Here is a 7722-nt window from a genome sequence, read left to right as displayed (position 1 = left end):
CTGTTTGAAAAAGCAATGCTTTGATTCAAATCTCATGCACATATGACAAACCATTGGTCCCAGTAGCTTAATCTTAGATGGCACATGAATCAAATAATGTTGCTTTGGAGTGATGTTGTTATCTGGGAAAAGGTTCTTCATATGTTTTAGATGCTGTTCAATAAGTGATTTCAATTTGTTGATAGTCTGTAGACCAATAACAGGAGCAAACACAATTTGAACAATCTCTATCAGCTCAAGAATGAGTGTGTGGTACTCATTACCTTTAACTGCATCAATCAAAAATGGCAGAATCTTAAGTAAAACAAGCATTTGGCCTGAGGACTGCTTTAATTTATTGTCACTGGATGCTAATGTGCTGTAGCTTATAGGGCTTGGTTTATCTCTGACATCATGTGGAGAGTAGGGAAATGCAAGTAATGCACTATTCATGGTTACCATGTGACGTCACTGTGTTTAAGCGCCGCCATCTTTGTGTCTGAAAGTGTAGCTAAGCCCCGGTCACACCATAAACATAGTACAGAAAGTAACCCACAGAAAGTAAAAAATGCCTGCCATATGTTGTGCTGTTGGATGCAACAACAGTCGCCAAAATAACCCAGAGATACAATTTCTGTGTATCCAAAAAGATTTTGATCGGCGTAATAAATGGTTGGCTGCAATTAGAAGAGACAACTGGCAGCCAACATCTAACTCAATATTGTGCAGTGAACACTATCAGGTAAGTTAAAAAAATAAAATAAAAACCTTTGTATCTGATAAATTGGCACTAGCTACATTTGCCCTTTTTAGCTAACTAATAATTTTTTTAACAGGAACATGTTTACACGAGCTGAGTTGTTTATGGTGAGCTATAACGTTGTTAAACGAACGTTAGCTACTGTAGTCGCTAACGTTATTCAAATTGTGTAGTAAGCTAGCTAACGAAGCTGATGTCTCACATGACATGTACAACTAGTTATAAACCTACCTGTACTTTGTACAGTATGTAGATAAGAGAATATCCCCATTTTTTGGGGAAATGACCTTCCTTAGGTTGGTCAATATCTTAATAGTATGCACATATTTAATATTCTACCATTCTTTCCTATCTGCTTAGGGAATGCTTTAGCTACACCTCGCTAGCCCACATTGGCACTCTTAACCAACACTAAAATAACACGGTTGATAATCGCGTTTGAATAACTTACATGTCCTGTGATGACATGCATGTGTTTTGTCTCCAGATGCCATATCTTGGTGTGGTTCACCCATCCTGCAACTGCATATTGATATGCATCTGTACTTTTGAAAGCCTTCAGGCTATCTCCGGTGTATGGGGATGGATTGTGTACAAGATACATATGTCGGGAAAGAACAGTTGGGGCAGACGTTTCGCAGACTTTAAGGGACAAAATAAAGTTGACGGTAATAAATATGGATCGCAGCCAATAATAAATGTTTTTTTCTAAATATCGTTGTCTTTCTGCTTCATTTAGATGTGCTATGTTCGTGACTCTGTTCGTTGGCTAACTATGAAAGCTAACTAACTAACCACTAGAATTAGACAATACGTCTAAATTTGAAGAACCAATAGAAAACAATACTATTATTATATTTATATTATTATTATATTATTACTATATATTAATATATATGACTAACTAGGACACATACAAATACAATGGGTTGAGTCAGACACAAAGATGGCGGCAGGCTTCACGGAAGTGACGTCTTTGGTACCCATGAATTGAGAACATCCAAGACAAGTTAAAGTCCTAAAAGTAGTAAGTGTTTCATCACACACTTTATTTCTAATGGGGCAATGCCTTCCAGTATTACGTCCATGATGTCTTGGGGTGTTTGTTGGGTCAAGTTAAAAGCCGGGAATTCAACCAGTTTACTCCTGTTGATCTCAAATGTAGTTTTTAAACTGTTTCTAAGATACTCAGTATTGGCCCTCTCAATATCACTACACTGTCGCATATGTCTCTCTATTGTTCTTCAAAGTAATCCTCATCAAAATACAATTGCATGTCCTAAAATGTACATTCACACAGGCTTGTTAACGCAGATATAAACAATTCTGTTCCCACTTCCCAATCACTGTTATAAGTAAAGCCAAAGCGTAGTGTTTCATTGGGGCGACCTGTTTGGTTTATTACATGAGCTCATCAAGGGGAAGTGACCATAAATCTGTGTCTCATAAGAGCAGCAACCAGTCATTAATTAATTATTTCATACACGGGCTTACTATTTATTATATTTGAGTGAAATTATGTAAAGTAAATTCATTTTTATTTTAAAAACAATCGCGGCAAACCTAAGCTATTTCGACCGGAAATGTTACATTCCAAAGGTTTCGGCGGCATTCAACGAGAGTTTTTGGAATCGCGATAGCCTGCTGAGCTAATGGATCAACTGGACGAAGTTGCAATTGCTACACTAAGAGGTACGATATATTGTTAAGTTATCTGTTACCATTAACATAAACTTGTTTATATTTGATTTGTCTAACCTGTCTTGCTAGGTTGGCTTGTGTGCTAAAAACCCATGAAGTTAGCTAACACTAGCTAGCATGGCTCAATATATCCATATGTACTATCTAGCGTTACAGTTAATATTGTGCATTTGATCATTAAACATTATTTTGATGCCATTTTAGTGCATTACGTTTAAGTAAGAAAATTAACCAAATTCTAACTGTTAACTAGTGATGGGCAAATCGAGGCTTTTCGAAACATTTGAGTCGGGGCCTTTGAAACGCTCGAAACCTTTACTCAACAGCGACATCTACTGGCAGTTACGAGTATGGCATAACTAACAGTCTTACAGCTAATTCCACATTGTGATCTTAACCCTTGTGCTGCCTTCGGGTCACATGACCCAAAGGTTCATAACGAACCACCGTTGTGTTTACCCAATTTTACCCAATACAAAAACAAATAAAAATTATTTTCTTTTAACCATTGCAATGCGGGGGGTCTGAGACAGCCCGACAGTTAAAAGAAAATGCTTCACTTTGTTTTTGTAGGAGGTAAATCTGTCGCAATACGACGGTGGGTCACAATGACTGATGGGTCAGAATGACCCGAAGATAACACAAGGGTTAAGGATCCTTGTAGTTGAACGGAATTATTGCCGTCCTGCAAGGCAGGTAGCGTGGGTTCGAACACGGGTGCGATGGCTTTCATGTAACAATACAAATAAGCAAAAGTATGATTTTCGAACTGTTTGAGACGATAAACTCAGTGTAAAGTTGTTACATATATATATATTTCTCTAACGTTCTCTGTCTCAAACTCACAAAACGCACTTGTCTATATTTGATTGGCTCAGTGTCTTGGCACTAACTTGTATTTTTTTCAATAGCTGCCAAGATTGGAGAAGACTTACTGCCTTCCCTTTCTCGGGATGAAATCAAGGATCTGTTTCCTGGTCCTGAAAACTTTCACAGGCGGCGGGCTATATGGCTTGTTGTAAATAAAGATGAAACGGTCAGTTCAAAGTTATGCACATTAAGTTAAGATGTAGTGAAGTGCATCCATAGGCCTATGTGATACCATAAATTTACAAATCGTTTCATTTTAAAATGTATTTATTTTAGCTAATTCTTTGGTTAAAAATAAATAAATAAAAATTTGACAAGTCAGTGTAACAACAGTAAGTCCATATTTAAGGTGTCGTCAGTTCTGTTGTGATCTCCTGATGAGTGGTTACTCATACTGCTTTGTGTTGTGCTTTCTGTCAAAATAGTGGAACATGCCACTGCTGTGTTCAGAGTCCTGCCACTGCTCTTTCCATCCAGCACTTTGCCACCTAAGAAGCTAGGTGCAAGCAGCAAGGCTGTTTTCCATGTCCTTACGGTGAGACAAATTATTTAATTTTTCAGTTGTTTCAGTTACTCATGCACACCAGGTTAGGGCTGCTCGATTATAGAAAAAAAAATGTGTCATGATTATTTTGGTCAATATTGAAATCACGATTATTCAACACAATTACTCATTAACCCTTAGATATAATGGATAGTGTCCAGGGTATAATGTGTCCTTTATCTCACAGAAAGAGTCTTTGGAACTAAACTCACCATTCAACATTGTGCCAAAATATGAACAATAATGTCGCCGTCAGTGGATTTATTTGCTAGCTAACCTAATCCAACCTATACTGCACATAGAAGGTACCTTAGAATAACGTTACGTGAAGTAGGTGATTTAAATGAGAATTCCTGTTGATTTCAACACGTAGCTCTGTTGTTTGTAAATTTGGAGTGTTGTTAGTAGGGAAAAAAATGAAATAATCGGTGTTGCCTACACCGTGTTATCCTCCTGCTAAAGTTTGCACCCAAGACGCTGAAACAGGGCAAGTTTTAAACGTGCTTATAGCCTCTTAACATCTACAAAATGTCATTACAAGTGCCTACCCATGTGAAGTGGGAGTCAGATGGCTGAGCGGTTAGGGAATCGGGCTATTAATCAGAAGGTTGCTGGTTCGATTCCCGCACGAGCAAAATGACGTTGTGTCCTTGGGCAAGGCACTTCACCCTACTTGGCTCTGGGGGGGGGAATGTCCCTGTACTTACTGTAAGTCGCTCTGGATAAGAGCGTCTGCTAAATGACTAAATGTAAATGTAGGTGATTCCTTCTGAGTGAACACAGTGAATCTGACTGTAGTAGATGTAAAAGAAATGCATAAAGGTTTTGCTAATTCAGCTCTGTTTAGTTCCGGTGTTTATTTACAAACAACAGAGACGTGTTGAAATCGACCGGAATTCTCCTTTAACGTCCCTGCTCATTTTACATACAGTTTAACAACAAAACAAGGGAGGAAACCTGAGGGAACCTAACTTTGTTTTCATGTTGGTTTTGAGCGGTATGCATTTTTTGGGAAGTATCCCGGTCCAGCACTAAGTTTGTGTTACTTGTGATTTCCTAAACTTCCACTCTTGTCATCTAGGCTTCAGAAGACCCTGATGCATACTTGAGCAAACGACCCCTGTCTTGTCCAGTTATACTCGTCTGTGAGGAGAACTGCATGATCGCCATTGGAAACACACCAGTGACCACCTTTGACAGAAAGAAGTTTGATGAAGGCCTGCTCTACCTCTTGGGGTATTACTATTGCCTGCACCTCACTTATCCTAAGTTCATTTCCACCATGCTCTCAGTATTGCAAACTGAGGTTCTCCAGGACTCCTGCTGCTTCCTACTAAAAAAACATTGCCGAGTGGAGGTCCTTCCTTGAGTAATTGACTGACTCAGTTCTTAGAGTCTCTAAGAACAAACAATTCAGTTTGAGAGTCAGACCCATGTTAGCCACGTGTTTGTTGATGTCATTGGGTAAGTGCTTCACTGAGAACATTTTTTTTTTTATTTTTTTTTTTTGAGAAAGATACGTGTTAATGCTGTCATTTCAAATATTCTAACTAGCAGCTGGAATGAAAGTTTTTTTTTGTTTTAAGAAAAAATAATTTTAACTGTTTTCTGCTGCTTGAATAACTGCATATTTTTCATTTATTTGGTCTATGTGACTATGAAAGTCTTGGTCCTGTACTCATTGACTCAGGGAGTGGATTAATGGATGCAGTGCATGTTAAAAAAGAAAAACCTTTCAAATTGCATTGAAGCGTTGACTAAAACATCTCTTAATAAAGAAAGAAATGCTAAAGACAAGATGCTTCTGGTGCCTTAATTTGAGATGATTAACTTGTTTTTATTGTGCTGTTTCAAGATATTGTGTCATGTTTTAAACTTTTTTGGCTAGTTTTTAACCTTAATTCAAGGTATTAATTCTTAGTCAGCTCAATTAAGAGAATAAAATGCTTATTTAAAGATTATTTATGCTAGTTATTAATCTTATTTCAAGATATAAATTCTAATTGTCAGCTCAATTAAGAGAATAAAATGCTTATTTTAAGATTATTTACGCTACTTATTAATCTTATTTCAAGATATAAATTCTAATTGTCAGCTCAATTAAGAGAATAAAATGCTTATTTTAAGTTACTCTGTCTCAAATAAATATGATTTCATTGCTTGTAATTATGATCAGTTTGCTTGAATTCTAGCATTTTTGTCTTGTTTTAAGGCACATTCTGATTTTTCAGTGGCTAGACTTTTTTGCTAGTTTTAAGATTTCTAACCTAGTAAATTTTTCTTACCCCATTGGCAGATTGTTTTGCTCAATACAAGATAATTTGACTAGATTTGGGAATATTAGGCTTATTTCTAGAGGGGCATTTTTTGCAGTGCAATGGTTTACATCTTGTGGTGAACCCTCTGTATTTACTCTGGTGAAGTCTTCTCTTAATTGTTGACTTTGACACAGATACGCCTACCTCCTGGAGAGTGTTCTTGATCTGGCCAACTGTTGTGAAGGGGTTTTTCTTCACCAGGGAAATAATTCTTCTGTCATCCACCACAGTTGTTTTCCATGGTCTTCCGGGTCTTTTGGTGTTGCTGAGCTCACCAGTGCGTTCTTTCGTTTTAAGAATGTACCAAACAGTTGATTTGGCCACACCTAATGTTTTTGCTATCTCTGATAGGTTTATTTTTATTTTTCAGCCTAACGATGGCTTGCTTCACTGATGGTGACAGCTCTTTGGACTTCATATTGAGAGTTGACAGCAACAGATTCCAAACACAAATACCATACTTGAAATGAACTCTAGACCTTTTATCTGCTCCTTGTCAATGAAATAACGAACTCCCTTTATGAGGGAATAACATACACCTGGCCATGGAACCGCTGAGCAGCCAATTGTCCAATTACTTTTGGTCCCTTAAAAAGGGGGGGGCCACATATCAAATGTGTTGTAATTCCTACACCGTGTAAATGGATGTAAATACCCTGAAATTAAAGCTGAAAGTCTGCACTTAAAGCACATCTTGATTGTTTCATTTCAAATCCATTGTGGTGGTATACAGAGCCAAAATGATGAAAATTGTGTCAATGTCCAAATATTTATGGACCTGACTGTATAAGTATAGTGTCTGTCATAAAGTGCCTTAAAGACTTGTTTAGATATTTTATCAGAATAATTTGTCTCTTTTCTACAGGAATGAACTACCATTCTTAGTTAGGCTACAGCAGACATCATTGAACTTCAATGTGAACTATATACTGTATTACTTTGTCTATATATTGAATAAATTGGAGCCAAGATCTAAAGTCTGACTTATTGACGTTATGTAGAAATATAGTTTATAAATGTGTAGTAATATGTTAACCAGGGGCCAAAATCTCATATATACTTTGGGGGGGACAATTACATGAAATGTTCTGAGGGGGGACACCAAAAGTAGTGCTGTAACACATTACCATTAAGGAACTATAATGACTACTACAGGATTATTGATAGGTAGTTTCTGATACTTGTATAAAGTCATTAAAAGTGCCACTGTCTTAAATCTACTGCAACAGCTTTACAACAAAACGCTCAAAATAAGTAGTTCTAAAAGCTGAAAAAAAACTACTTCCCCAAATAAATCAACCAAACAATACTTGAAAAATACTTCTTTATTGTTCAGTCAATGTATCAACTCTCCATGCAACGCTGGACAAGTATGTCACAAATAATACATTTAAAAATAAAAGTAATAAGTAAAACAAATCACTACACACCAGGGGCCTCATGTATAAACTTGCGTACGCACAAAAAGCTTGCGTACGTTGGTTTTCACGCACACTTTGTGATGTATAAAGATTTACTTGACATGAGAATGTGCGGACCGTCCGCAAAGT

General features: G+C 37.1%; 1 long non-coding RNA gene across 1 annotated transcript; it reads left to right on the top strand.

Moving 5' to 3' along the window:
* The first annotated feature begins 2295 nt into the window (after nt 1-2295).
* LOC134037946 (uncharacterized) lies at nt 2296-5535 on the top strand. Its single transcript, XR_009932612.1, has 4 exons — nt 2296-2431; nt 3352-3476; nt 3736-3845; nt 4936-5535. It is a non-coding gene; the product is annotated as an uncharacterized LOC134037946 (long non-coding RNA).
* Nucleotides 5536-7722: the final 2187 nt, after the last annotated feature.

Source organism: Osmerus eperlanus, chromosome 2 (assembly GCF_963692335.1).
Source record: "Osmerus eperlanus chromosome 2, fOsmEpe2.1, whole genome shotgun sequence".
In the NCBI taxonomy this organism is placed as follows: domain Eukaryota; kingdom Metazoa; phylum Chordata; class Actinopteri; order Osmeriformes; family Osmeridae; genus Osmerus; species Osmerus eperlanus.
Note: the sequence above shows the minus strand (reverse complement) of the source record. Positions and strands in the feature narration are given on the sequence as shown.